Here is a 15,300-nt window from a genome sequence, read left to right as displayed (position 1 = left end):
CTTGTATGACTGCTTCGACCTAGTTGTGGAAAAGAAGCTTGTTCTTACAATTCAAGTAACAGACACTTTTTTAAAACAAGCTGTAACTAAAAACAAACTGCTCTATATCTTTCAAACAATTTTCCAGTTTTTTAACAAAATTTTTGTGAGAACCGCAAACAAAAAAGAAAATTGTCCAGTTCAGTTATACCGCAAGAAGTTATTGCTTAGTAAACGGTAAACAGTAAAAGTACCTTTTATTATTTTTGTATGAAGAAAATTATAGGCCCAATTAGATTCGCACTTTTCTATCGTTCACGTAGAAAGCAGTAGCATAAGCGTTTGAGTACTTTGCTATGATAACGTGCATTTTATTTATACGTTTAATGATAACGGAAAATACATACATAAATGCCACAAATAATAGCTTAATAACATGCGCCTAACCTACAACCATTACATTGAAACACGGTACAATATTTTAAACACAAAATAGCAGTAAAATTCCTTAGGGACGAGCGAAGCTCTCGCAATAAACTAACACTTCGTACTTCAGCAAAAAAGAAAAAAGATATCCTTATCGCCTAGAACACTTGTTTAGGTGTAAACATGATAGCGAAGCAATTACGTGCTCGGAAAATTCAACAGAGCATTTATTTTATAAGGTATCAGCCAAGCTGTAGTATATAACGTAGAACATACCGCTGTTTCAGTCGCGTCCCTATTCGAATTCATGTCAACTTCCCGTATTTGTAATTCAACGCGAGGTCCCAGCAGTACGTATTGTTTCACCCACTTGTACTTAAGGCAATGCTCACTTGTTCTCTTCAAAACGTTATTGATAATCAGAATAGGGCCATTCAGAGCAAGTGCTCGGTAGTTAGGAATTAATTTGTGAACATAATGTTGCTTTATTGAATCGGGGGGCGTTTAGGTGTTAGTCTAGTGTCTAAAGTTATGAACATTGGGAGATATGGTTATGTTAGAATTGTAATTTAAGTTACATTTAGATGTTTGCAAAAATAAAGTACATGAAATGGTAACAATCAAGTTATTACAACTTGCAATAAAAACCGCTTGCGTGTATAAAATCCTCGTAAAAGAAAGAAAACTTATTCCACATTTCTACCTCAACACACAAACATATAGAATAATAAAAACAATAATATAGAAGAATCATAACCGATTCACATCGTTCGTTATCGGATCCAATCAGAGTAATTAAAATAAACGTAATCGTTAGGATAATGGCCGGTAATAGGCCGCGCCGCAGTAAGTCAGTGAAACTGATTACAGAGTACAGACACCGTTGGTTTCCAATAACAGTATGGAACTGTTAATTTAGTATAACATAAATTGGATGGTTTTGGACAGCCCTAGACTTAACTAGGTGGCAATAAAATTAAACATAGGGATGTGCCGACATTGTGTCGGTGAAGCGCTTTATGTGTGAAAATATTTTTCCTTCAACAGCTTTAAATAAAAGATGGCCTAGACCAATTTAGTCGTAGTATAAGTTACAACAAAGGCTGGTGTCCTAGATATGGCTCTATAAACCTTATAGTTGGTAGCATGTCAGTTCTCCCAATCTAAACCCACATTGCCCCAAAAAAGTCGCACCAAGTCGAAATAAATGGCCACACCATTATTCTTACTATAGTGTCAGAAACTACAATACTCATAAACTTTATGTCATCATTGTCATAAAAACAGCAGCCTTCGCTGTTGATGAACTTAATCAAAGTTTATTCATTTGTGTTTTTCTGACCAAATAGTTCGCGTTTTTCCTCTTAGAACTTTTGTTTCGAGCTCGCACGCGTAGGAAGTATAATAAATGAAAGTATAATGAATTTATAAAAGGTTTGTTAGAGGTTTTGTGAGGGTTAATCTGTTACAGCTTTACTGCTAACCGAATTACCCCCTTCAAAGGGAATCAAACCCAAAAACGTGTCAGGCTGGAATCTCGCGCCTAATTGCAACATGTATGCAAACCAATTTCGAAGCGAATCTAATTTCGTCATGTATCTACAGGCCACGTAAACCGCTGTGGAGATGACGGACGTGGGCTTCCGTCCGAGATGCTCCTCTTCATTAAGAGCGAGGGGCGGGGCGGGACGGGCGAGCGATGGCTTTATGGGACAATTTGCATTTACACGAGCTCCGGCACAGATTACGGCCGCACTTATCCGCCTGTCGAAATGAGGCGCTTGCCACCCCACGCCGAACAACCTACGACCAAACAAGCCTTTGTTTATATTCCCTTGTATTTTTCACCCGCCATTTGTTTTGACGGCCCATTTCTAAAACATGAAGGTTTCGAAACACCGAAAATACTTTACGACGGCCACAGCGGGCACTTTTGATTTTTCACGACCGCTTTTTATTGTTACCCGCCCCTGACCAATCGGATATACGTAAAACAATCGTTTCCAACGCGTCCAAACATTGAAGTCGCATTGTGTTTGTGTACAACAATGACAAAAAAACTCGTCCATGTGAACGTATTGTTGCGAAAAGTGGCGGTATTTACACAAAAATATTCCGTGTCGTCAGTAAAAAAGTCCGACGTAAAAACGAGGACATCGGTTCGTATAGGTTTTTAGTTTTATACATAGCTTTAGAGAATTTGGGGTAAACAACGGAGCACGTACACTAAATAGCTGTCGCAAAGCTAAAAGGTCTAACAAAGAGCAGGCCACAATAGCTGCAAGGCACATATAACTGAATACATCGAACGCAAATCCCAGCTGACCCACTTACGGACAACCACCTTTGAATCGCCCTGACAAAAGCATGTCGCTGCAAGAACATTATGTCGGCCGGCCGTCGAGCCTCAATTTAGAGCCCGCATGGACCTATCTAGAGATCACGTAGAACGACGAAGCAAGCCCTGAAATCTACATACTAAAGGTAACGTCTATCGAATCAGGTATCACCTACGAAGTAAATATTGGGGCTATTACCACTCCCAGCGATAGTGGAATCGGACCATAAAATTTTATCTCGAAGCTCTGATTTGAAATAGGTAACTGCTATTAACCTTTGTTACTACAAGTTAGTAAATTGCGAGAAATTGGAGATGGATAATTTGCCGCTTTGAGATACAATAACCTTTGGCGAAGTTCAATGAAACTTGAGAATAAAGATTTATGTTTTAAAGTTTAAATTACTTTACAGATTTACATTCTGGTTTGCTTAAATTAAGACATTCAATCGGTTAAACTTATCACTTTATAATGTCGGAAGATTTACGGAGGTTTGTTGAAACTTTACAAGAAACAAGAGCTCAAACGATAATAGAGACAAAGCCGGTAGCTTCACCTAATTTAGCGCTAAAAACATCCGCTCTTGTGCTGCTAAAAGACTGTGAAAATAGGTAACCTTTACGTAAAAGCGCTACAAGCAACACCTTGACCTACATAGCTTTAATTAAAATTCCGCTACATCATCTAAGAAAATAAACAAGCCCGTGGAAAATGAAACGAGGGAAAAATAATCTTGTCCGTCATTGCAGTGAGAATGATGAGCATAATATCACAGTACCGGGTCCTTACAATATGATCTCGCTACGTCATTTTCACAAAGAATACAATACGGATTGAAATAACTTACGTAATTTCCAGATTTCATTAAGTAATTATGTTGTCTGAGGTTCCGAGCACCGAGGCCAGCCAGGCTCGCGGTCAACTTAAATAAATCGTGAACTAATCTGTTTAAGTAGTTATTATCATTTCATTCACTTTTATCTGTGGAATAAGAATTGATTCTAGTATTCTGGAATTATTTTGTATTAGTAAGGACAATGTAAATGGTTTACATAAAGAGTTATAAGTTTATCGAAAACACAGACGAAGAAATATTAAGATTTCTTCGTAATTATTTTACTTAACAATAGAAGCCACCATATAGTCAGTTATAACAGTAATGAACAAAAGACCTCTGCCAAAGACTGTGTCCAATTTAAACGAACATACCTCATTCTAAACGACATTGGTGAGGACATAAATATTCATTGTGGAACACTCGCTAGTTCTATTTGCCTTCCTACCACTGTGTATACGCCCTTAATCAAGAAGATCGCTAAATAATCGAGACGAAATAAAATTTGTATCAAATTAAACGCGGCAATTCATTTTGTACCTTCTGCAGTAATTCTTAGCGCTTAATTTTCTTTCTTTTTTAGGTTAGTTGAATTCTTTATGAACTTCGAATTAGGTGAGAGGTTAGATAGACTCAGTTTTTACTTATTAGTCTACTTTTTTTGTTGTTTGTACTAATTGGATAATAATTTAGAATGTTCATTACATCAGAATGACCTAGAAAGTGACCTTACCCTTTGTGCTAGACAGTTTTTGTTTAGTCTAGTTTTAATGGCGTTCGCTTAACACCAACGTCATCGATTGATGTACCGTACCTAAATGTAATATCGTTTTAGTTTTTTACTTTACTATGTGTATCAGCAAAACGTCGTATACTATGTTCTCGAGATTTTAGATTTAATCGTATTTCTCTGTTTCTCTTTAGGCTTAGTTATACGTATTATGACTTATTGTTAGTACTATAAGAGCAAAGAATAGAACGTAAAGACTTCGTGGCAATTGTAATTGAATCATCAAAACAATATCTCCTATAAATTCCAAATATCACAATATTTAACGATAATAACCATAAAATCAAATTCATCAAAGCACCGCATCTAATTATATCCTACAACGCGAAGCTAAACTCTAATCAGTACACTCGCTGGCAACAATTTTAGACGAATCCCTGATGTACAACGCCACTGTACATTTAGGGGCGGCCATACGTGTGATTGACACATTCGAAATACGCGTCATTCAAACCACGCTTTAAATCTGTCTGAAAGCGAGTGTCGTTGAAAAATGATTGGTCATATATTTTGAACGCCAGTGTACGGAACAAACATGGACCCTCGAATAGCCATAAAGAAATAAAAGGAAATATACGCTTCGTGTATCTTTATTATAATAGTTATTTTACTAATAGTAATTTATTAAGGCCAATTGACTGGGTTTGTCATTGCTTATTGATGTGTTGTATTGTTGACTGGCGCATTATGATAATAGCTTTATTTCGTATAGCCGTAAAGTTTATTTTTCGATTGTATTCATAGTGTCAGTAGTGTGAATATGAATTGACGTGATTTCTATAGAGTTTGAGTACGTCGGTATTAAAGAATTGTGAGTCTTGAGCACACATTAATTCTCGGTTCGTTTACAGTACAAAAAGTAAAGTATGTCAACTCGTATCTGTTCCAACGACCTGATTTTAAAAGGCGTTTAAAGGGGTTGGAAGTAAATAAAACAAAATAAGTTGAAGCGGTAACAAAATTACATAATTGTCCACATGGGCCTAGTATTATTCGGGTAATTACCGAGTCTCTAAGTTATTATTAAACAACAACACTAGCACGACACATGTACTCAACAAAAATAAAGGAGTACAGTGACAAATAAGGCTAGCTGTACACCACACGACAAACTGTTGCGACTGAGAAACGAAACAGTTTTTCAATTCCGCTACAAATGGTGCAACATTTACAAAGCTCTCAGCTTAGAGGGAACACAAATGGCCAGGGCACAGGTGTTGTTTTATTGAAAAAAAAAGATACAAATTACCCCTTTCTACGCAATTTGATGGCGGATTGATGCCTTCACAAGGAAAACTTGGGTAACGGCCCGCAGATGCTTTCTTGTTCTGTCTTTTCCACGTTTTTCGTAACAATTTTTCTTACAAAATAAACAATTTGTGTTGTTTACCGAAAAAAGCTTGTTAGCAATGAGATTGTTCTTTTTAGACTTATTGGTAAGATCAACATTTATTACTGTTTGTTAGCAGAAAAACTTACACTAAATATTTGTATTAAATCAGTAGGTGCTTACCTAATTGCGGGCGGGGCAGCTTGATGTTATAATGTCTCGATACTTGAGGTCATGTGCTCAAAGTAAACAAAAAATCCTGAAACAAAAGAAAACATTTGTATAAATAAAAACGTTCATTTACATCTGTAATGTACTTAACCCCAAAACTTTATTATCTTTCCGGATAACCGTTACATTATAAAGCATCGATAAGTTCCTCCCTCAGGGCCCTATAAAAACAGACCTCCATAAACAAGCAATAACTTTTATACACCCTCGTAATTCGTTTTCTTTCCCATTTCTGTGAATATTATAGAAACCGTCATGTAAATTATACTCGCAATATGACATACTCCTCACAAACTATATTTGATTGCAAAAGGGCTAGACAGAAAACAACGTCATAAAAACATTACGAAAATTAGCCCATGTCCTCCGCATTCGAAAAGGAAATCGCTGATGAAATAAAACGAAATATATCGCAGTGAAATTTCGTTTCTGTCGGGCAAAAGTCAAACGGTGCCCGCATCGCGCCGGTCCTCAGCGATAAAACTTCGTCGGGGTAGCGTTCTGAATTCCAAAACAAAGCGCACTGAAAAGTCGGCACACAGATGGCGCAGGTGTCCTCGGCGACTCGCACGTCCTCTAATCAAGCGGAAATGTGTGCTTGGGCGGCCGACAGCCGGACGACCGGACCGGGCCGGCAGCGACCGCTTGACCAGTCGCGCTCCACGCCCGCCGCCCGCCGCCCGCCGTGCTACACCTGAACGTTACAAGCCCGCGCTACAATTCGAATCAACTTCACATTCGGTCAATTCTAACAGGAAATTTAGATTCCGTTTCGAAGTATCTCTCTGTTTGACCGCTTGAAACGTCTACAAGCGCCATGCTATCTTTAATATTGTTACTTAGAACGGTAAAGCTCTGTGCGGTCATAAAAAAGGTTTACGATAACTTGGTGAACACAATCAATTTAACAATTCCAAACGGGTTTATATCATAGCCTTAAATTAATGTGGTCAGACAAAGCGGGCTCGCCGCTTATCTGAGAGAAAGCCGGTTGACTGCTATCGGTGCGTCCGACTGCATCATGCATCAATCTTCACGGATGTAGGGGCTTAAAGTATCGAGTTACCGACATAAAATATTTTATCAACAAAAAATGTTAAATCTTCAGATTTAATAAAGAACGGCTATTGTATTTTCAATGATAATATTTTGTATCCGATTCAGACAATGAAATCAATTTCGAGTACAAGGTCTGTAGTAGTCTATCAAATTGACCCCTGATTTTCTATCGGGCGCTTACCGCAGCTATTTCATTTCCCCGTCTCGCTAGCCGTGCAGACAGAACGTTCTTTTGTTTCGTCTATACGTGCCTTGTTACAAAGATCTCCGTAAACCTTTTGACATTTCGCTAAAAGGTTCATTTCGGCTGATTAATGTTGTAATTCCATTGGTTCTGAACAGAAAGATAGTATAACGTCTGTGAGGCTACGGAAGCGAGATGTGAGAAATGTTGGGGGATTTATACGGCACGTGTAGGATGCTTGTACGTGCGAATACGAGTTTATATATTTTTAACATAAGTAAATACTTCAAAATTTGTAACTCAGTTGCCAGTTGCTGATTCTATCAAACGCAATTGAACAAATAAATTCGGTCGCTAAAATGATGGACGAATGATTGCAAATCGTTTTGGTGCTGTTTGTGGTTTGACATAAAATCATCCAACTCTCATGGTAACACACATTTATTTAGTTTACAATGTCCAAGCTTTAAAAATCTCCTAATTAGAGCTAGTTTCACTATCGACAACATATTTTCTGCTTGTTGTTTATGTGTTTTCCTCTAAGATAAAAATTTCATAAATAATGGCCTAATACCTTTTATTTGACGTTAATTATAACACTACAACTTATTATCTGCTGCAGGAATTCACCTCATTAACTTTGGAGATAAAAAATAATGGACAGACACCCAACGGACATCTCATTACCGCAACCTGTTTTATAAAGAAATGATTTTAATATTATAATGGCGCTTACGTTTACTAGATACTCGCCGAAAGAAGAATTTATAAGAAAATTCTAAAAACAAAAAGTGATCGTTTCAATTTCGTCCCTCGAACGCGTTCGGTTACATTTCCCAGCTGACTTTGTTCTGCGACGCCATTGTTATGCAGAACAGTGTGGCAAAGTTGTAGGTACATAAATTACGTTATTTTGTCGTTTATTATTACAAGCGTGAAGTTTCACTCGATAGAGTCACTTCGCCTTGTTTATGCAGACATTTGAATGGTAAAATAATAAAGTGGGTTTCAAAAAAAGTACTCGGATCGAGCAGAAAGGTCGTAATTTTCCCGAGACCACCCGTATTCATGTGGCTAATAGAATCAGGGTAATATGTCCCGCCCGTTACAGCTGCTCCAATCGATACTCAGATAAGCACACCTTGTTTGGGGGACCAGCTACGAGCCTTTATGTCTTTATTACCCAATAACAACAGTATAAATCGCACTGCGGGTTGCCTGACTGATAGACGTGAGCCAAAATTGAAATATCATTCTCGTAAATACAACATGATTTTTTAATTCACTATTCAAATGTATCCAGGTGTGAATATAAATGACTACGTTGAACCGAGATAGTAAAATACAAAAGAAAGCTATAAAAACGCAACAATGTTTCCAGATCCTTCTAATTTACCTAAATAAGATTCGCTGACTTATTTCATTATTCTTTAAATTGCAAACCAGTAAAGAAAATATGAGAGGTGCATAAATAAATTCATTTAAAAATACCAAACAATGTTATTCACATTAATGAAGTTTGCAGAAAGCTAAACAGAAGCAGTTGCCACAAAGGCTGCGCCGAGCGAAGGCTAACAATCTAGCTCATTAGCAGAGGAATATCCTTTTTGGAAAAAACATCCTAGATTAATTCGAGTTTTACTTGTGTAATATTTCGTCGCGCCCGTTAACGAGGTAACTCACCGTGCCTAACAAAGTTACATGGTGCAAGTCTTCGGCAGCGCTTTCAAAACCTCTTTCGTCGCGATCCTTAATTTTCTTCGGAAACTTTTTAAATTTTACATTGCTTTTAAGATTCGCGACTTGGGTCTCGCGGGAAACTATGTCGATGGTTCTGACATCTCGCTAGATGAATTTATTAATGATGTTTTTAATTAAGCTTCTATATACAGCGAGAACTTTAATGGATCAAGAGTTTTCCATTTTTAATCTCTTGATTTATATTTCTCTTTAATTTAAATACATTTCAGTGAATACAAACTGAATTGAAAATGCTTCGTTAGTCGTAAATCGTAAATCATATTAAAATTACAGTAGGTAATTTCACTAAACATGAATGATATTTTGTGTAAGACCTAAAAGGTATTTAGTATTCTCTCTGTGGACCTAGCATCTAGATTAAAAGCCTTGAATTTCACAGTCTAACAATGATTAAATGCCTAAGTACGGTCCGACGTACGACATACCCCACTCAAGACATCCAATGATCGAAATAATCAGATTATTTTATACTATACATATAAACGTTGAATATTATACGAAGTTCATGGAATCTAAAATAAACCCACGTTCTATATATTCACGCAAAATAAGTTCTTAAACGAAAAAAAGTAGTTCTAAAATTTTACTGCATGTTTATAGTCAGTTATCGCATTGTCCATTGATTGCAGGCAAACATTTTTATAGGGATATATTTTTATAGATTTATCCCGACTATATTAAGTGTTTTGTATGGCGTAGGAGGCTGTTAACTTCGCGTGGGTAGATTATTTATTTACATGCTTTTGTGTAAAAGGCCTTTGTGGTTCCTGCATACACTTTTCTATGTAGAACAGGTAGTTTCTCATTGATTATATCGTTGATGTTGACCATTTGTACCGTCTGCTTTACTTTACTAGTTGATACCTTGAAATAAATATTCAATGCTTTGTCATTATTGTTAGGATTGGAAAGTACATTTATGAATATAGTCCAGTAGGAGGACATTTGAGATGTTTCGTGCTACTTAAGATTTTATTTATTCTTTGTAAAGATTGCGTCATGTAGCACAATAAAAGTTAAAACCCGTTTACATATTCGCAATGAGTCAACTACAAAATAGTTCTTGTAAATCGTAACAGCAGTTTTTCTACGAAGTCGTAAGACAAGTCGAGTTCTTGAAATAGTCTTATCTTATTAACACTTATGAATCTCCCGCAATTATGCACCTGGATTCTCCATAAGCGTTGAGCAACTCTTTTTAAAACCAGTCTCAAAGATGTAATACGGACAGCTGCGTTTTATTTCAAGTAATGTGATTGCGTCTAACATAAACTTGTTTAAACTATTTGACAGGTGTACCCGAGGTACTTTTTGTACGAATGTCTTATGTGATATTATTGTTAATTATCTTATTGCTCCAGTACTCATTATGTTGGCAGCTGGGCACGAGGCCTTAGGAATGTTCAAGATTTATTTTTATCCACGTATCACTCTTTGTGAAAGGAGACAATTGAACTTCTACGTAATATTAGCTACTTATTCATCTTTCTAGCGTATTCAAACACGTAAACAAAGTAGCATAACAAAAGGCTTAAACATTTACTAAGAAAATGAACCTCTAGTCTAGGTGTTGTCGAGTTTAAACAAGAAATTCAAATGAATCAACGCTCAGTCTAAGTTCCTTTTAAGTTTTAATAATAGCACTCGCTGTGCTGAATTCAGCTTATTACTAAATATTCCTAATGTAATAAATTAATGTCTACAAACTATTTTAATCAACACTAGATCTTCCCGTCGACATAATATACGTCACTTGAATGTCTAATTGAACAAGCCAAATATTCGAGCACTCGGAACAAATTCGAGCAGCAAAACAATCACAAATGATCGAGACAGACATATTCGCCGCCATTTAATTTTATTACCGTGCAGTCTGACGGCAAACTGCAAACAATTTATAATTTTGTATTACTTACGCTTTCATATACACAAGCGTTTATTAATGCACTAACGTTATACAATGTTCGTGGTTTGTTATTCAAATAATTTCTGCTCCATTTATCAATTTAGGAATCGCCTGAGGCTTTCTGATTACAAATATTAATGGTTTTTAGATGTTTATTTTTCAACGTATCTAACTTTAGATAATCTTATTGTTGATTTTACAGTTGCGTGAGTCTCGGTGGAATAATGTTGTAAAGCTCCGTCAGCGTTCATGACGGGTAGGTATTATTTTTTTCTGAAAAATGCATATGAGAGCGTGAATAGACGTCGCGACACTTATCAGCGTTAGTCACCCTGGAGCGGCGAGTTGACATGCAGCCGCTGTGACTTGTAATAACGCGGTAATATTATGTAGACAAGCGTTATACTTGCTCCCCCAGCCGAGTCTACACGCGATCCGGGGTGACAGCGCGGTGTACTGGTGAGTGCACAAGTTTATTTTTACACTGGCCATTGATGTATCCACGGCTGGATACAATTTATTTTATTGGTAAAATGGAAGTGCTCGCAGGAAGTACGGCTCGAGACTGTTTAATATCCAGATTGACAGCTGTCAACGTACATACGCCACTCGTGGAACAGTACAAAAATACGCTCACAGATGGATACTTACTTTCAGTTACCACTCATACTCATATTACCTGAAAAATTATTTTCATTTTCCCGAAAAAGGTTTTCTCGCGTAAAAATAATCAAAACATTTTTTTCGACGAAAAGAACAACACTTTTACCATAAGTAATCCGACCCAGCCCCTGTTTTGCATAAAAAATATTAAAACGTTGCACAAATAAATATGTGCCTACCATTACTGTACTGGTACATTTTATTATTAATTACATGGAGACTGACGGCATGCGGCGTTATGGTGGGTGAAAAAATGCAAAATATACATTTAATTTCGACCCTCGTGGCTGGGGGGCACCTACTAATTAATTAGATGCCCACCTGCCGTAAAGCACCCTGTATTGTGGTTCGTGTTTAAATAAATATCTATGATTGCCGACCGTTATTGGATTAATAACCGTTTGTGTGAAATAAATTTCAACAACATGTTGTCTGAATTCCATTTGGATGGAGTTGGTTACTTTGCTTGTACTAAATAATTTACTTATTCCGTTTGACAGAATTATATTTTCGTGTAACAAGTTAACGTGAAAGAAAAAGAAGACACAATAAAAGATCTTGAACGATAAAATGTTTGTGAAACTTAATAACAGCTTACAAGCAACGAGGGTAATAAAAAGTATTGAGTTCCAATTCACTCAAGTAGCTGTAGCAGCAGGCTGGTAGTGCTGGCACACAAATAAAACAATGCATCATTGCATGTTGTCGCCTATTCCCGGGCGGTTGGCGGGTCTCGGGCGATATTTCCTTGAAAAATTGCCGGCGGCGTTGCTTGCTACTCGCTAGATGGGCGAATTTGTAAGTAATATTTATGAGGGCACGAGGCGAAATAATGATATGTATATTATTTGGGCCTCAGCGCGGGCGCCGAGGGAGCGCGGCCTAACAGCAGCATTTGTCAATGCCGCCCAGGTGGGCCGCCCGTGATCCTGTTATTACTTTATTTTTTGGTCCATTTCAATAACCTACGCAGCTTCTTATATTATATGCTCAAGAACGTGGAGGAATTTTACTTTATAGACACGTGTGTGGTCTTATAGTTTGGATCTTGAATGAAATATCGTGGAATATAATTCTGTCTACAAATACTCCTAAATTATGATCCTGTAAAATACTCAGTATAGCCAGATACTGTCCAAAATAATCCATGTTACGTTCTAATTAAAAATTCAAAAGGGTCGAGACTCAAGAGTTGAGACAAGTGGACATGTCAATTATAAAAGTTGATATTTTGATCTAGTCGCCCCCGCTCCCTCATTCCGACAATTTAATAAATGTCGGATAAGTGAGCATTAATATCCAACAGTCAATGACCGGATCATAACCGAAAATCTTCAGTAAGTCAGCGAGAGGGCCCGCGGTGCGCGACGTGAAAAACGACGTCCATTAAGGAAGTGAATACATTTAAAATAATCGGCTTAGCCGTCCGACGTTGACGTATATTCGTACTTATCTCACGGAGATACCGGCACAGATATCCCGACTAATCCCTTACACAAACATCTGAAAAAGACTCGGCACTCCTTGTACGGTTGATCCGTAATTGAATGGAGCGCGAGTAGCTCTTTGACTTGAACAAAAGTGCCTAATAATTTATGCCTATAATCTGACGCGCGGTGCACTCCAACATTTATTCGTTTTTCGTATCGGGACTTTATTTCCTTTGTGGGATTCAGATATTAACTGCGTTATGCCGGCGACAGTCACAATATTACCCGCATGCAGGTTCTTTATCCAATTCTTTAGTGGCTGTCACGCCCTCAGCCGCAGATATTTATGTGCTGTTGGATTAAGAAAATATCAACAGGAATTCGACTTAACCTCAGAGAGGAAATGCAAAGTTATAAGGAAGATTAAATCGTAAAGATGTTTGTGTCAACAGAAATAAACTCGGTAGTCTAAATACAACTTCTACCTTGGATCTTTAGAGTAATCAGGATGTCTCCATTAATTTTTAAGGACTTCCTTTGAGTGGCGCCGTGTTTACTTCGAAAACAAGGAAACTTTTAATGGAGTTACAATTCGTTGACCCTCAAACACGATTTCTGGAAGTAAGTTCCGACCTGTGACACCGCTTTGATGACTATCACATTTACCAAACATAACAAAATACAAAATAGTAACAGATTAAAGTGCATATCGCTATAACATTTAATCCTTTACATTTTTCAAAGGAAAAGCTATTAAAGAAACATCAAAATGATTTACATTTTATTCCTCTACTTGGTATCTAAGAACTTCGTGCTCGACAAATATAATCCTTGTAAGTTTACTCATAAATGTTTGTTTACAAGCACCAGTCAATTTATTATGGTCCGTAAAGACTTATTAAACACAACTAATTAATTACTACGCAGCAGATTTGATGGGAGCTCGCAATACCAGTTTTGAGTGCGACAATGTCCAAACTACGGAGGATTACAAACAATGCGAATTCCATTAATTAATGCAATGTAGACTAAGTATATTGCGGTGTATATGCGGGTACAAAATTGTACTCATTCGATATTCCCTTGGCGTACAATCAAACACGACTTATCGATTTCAGAGCTAAAACTGTAACCGTGTCGCCAATTATACACAGCAAAGGAACACACAAGATCGTTATAATATGTACATAACGATAGGCTCTCCGTTATATTATAGCAAAATCATATCGTTATGTTTCCTCCTTGAATAATGAGGAATATTGAGGAACGATTCTCATATCATCATAATATGCTTATGTTGTGATCGTAATGATCAATTTTACGGTAGGGAAAACGGATTTCGTGATTCGTGTATTTATTTTTTTAGTGATCCATAGGATTTTTGGATTTATGTGTGAATTTATGTAAGTGAGCGCTTCATCCAGGAGAATGGTGGTATAAAATATTTGTCATATTAGAGTCACTGATTGATAAATAATGTAAAACTTGTTATTAACAAATCGTTTAGTCGGAACGTCAATGATATTAAATTTGTAGACAGTAAACAGTAGTCCAGCTTCCACACAAGAATAGTACACGTACCTATTACCAAAAATAACTTCGTGAAACCATCGAGCCATAGGGAGTCTTATAAAAATAATGTAAAAGGTAAGTCCCCGTGACTCTTAACAAGTAGTGAAGTGGCTTCCATCGAAGCGACACGACGGGACATGAATTATTATGAGGAGGAGACTATCTGAACTTCAAGTAGTGTTCCGAAGCACATCTCGTCGCCCTACCGATGAGTGTGTACAAATAATTATGACAGTTCTCATAGGAATGGCGCTCGAGCACCTGTCGAGTACCTCAGGAATTTATAGTCTTCATAATGAGACGCGTCTACAAGAATTTATATAAGTTTATTAATGTATTCTTGATGACTGCGCATCAACTAAACGTATATTTTCATTACAGTGTGAAAACTTTTATTGAAGTAGAAAGTTTATGGCCAGTACTAGAGTTACAATTCTTTATAGTTTGCTCACGCGCAGTTAATTTTAAAAATAAGAGGTTCGATTCGTTACCGCCCATCGTGATAATCATCATTTCAGACGGCCCGATTAATGTTTATCGCGGTTAGCAGTCATTTAGATGCTCTCGACTCAAGTAGTTGTCGATAAACACAAATCGTTCAACAGCCGCACTTTCAAAGCGAGCCGTCGACGTCACAGCGTCGTCTCTGCTCCCGCGCACTACATAACACTTCCTCGGCGCCTGCACATGTAGTCGTCTTTAAAACCCTCTTCCCGTCGCGTAGACTCTGACGAATTAAGTTATTAACGCTGCCAGCTGTTTCACACAAATCAAAGTGCCTACACCCGAACACTC

The 15,300-nt window shown here is 37.3% G+C and overlaps 1 protein-coding gene across 3 annotated transcripts in view; it reads right to left on the bottom strand.

Moving 5' to 3' along the window:
- LOC118274884 (toll-like receptor 6) overlaps positions 1–15,300 on the bottom strand; it is a 66,456-nt gene that overhangs the window by 15,315 nt on the left and 35,841 nt on the right. For all 3 annotated transcript variants that reach the window (XM_035592656.2, XM_035592647.2, XM_035592662.2), the window contains one exon: positions 5,883–5,958. The gene's annotated coding sequence lies outside the window, so the exon portion shown is untranslated. The remainder of the gene's footprint in view (positions 1–5,882; positions 5,959–15,300) is intronic.

The sequence above is a fragment of the Spodoptera frugiperda genome, chromosome 15 (genome assembly GCF_023101765.2).
Source record: "Spodoptera frugiperda isolate SF20-4 chromosome 15, AGI-APGP_CSIRO_Sfru_2.0, whole genome shotgun sequence".
NCBI lineage: Eukaryota > Metazoa > Arthropoda > Insecta > Lepidoptera > Noctuidae > Spodoptera > Spodoptera frugiperda.
The sequence above is the reverse complement of the archived record's forward strand: the minus strand, read 5'-3'. Positions and strand labels throughout refer to the sequence as shown.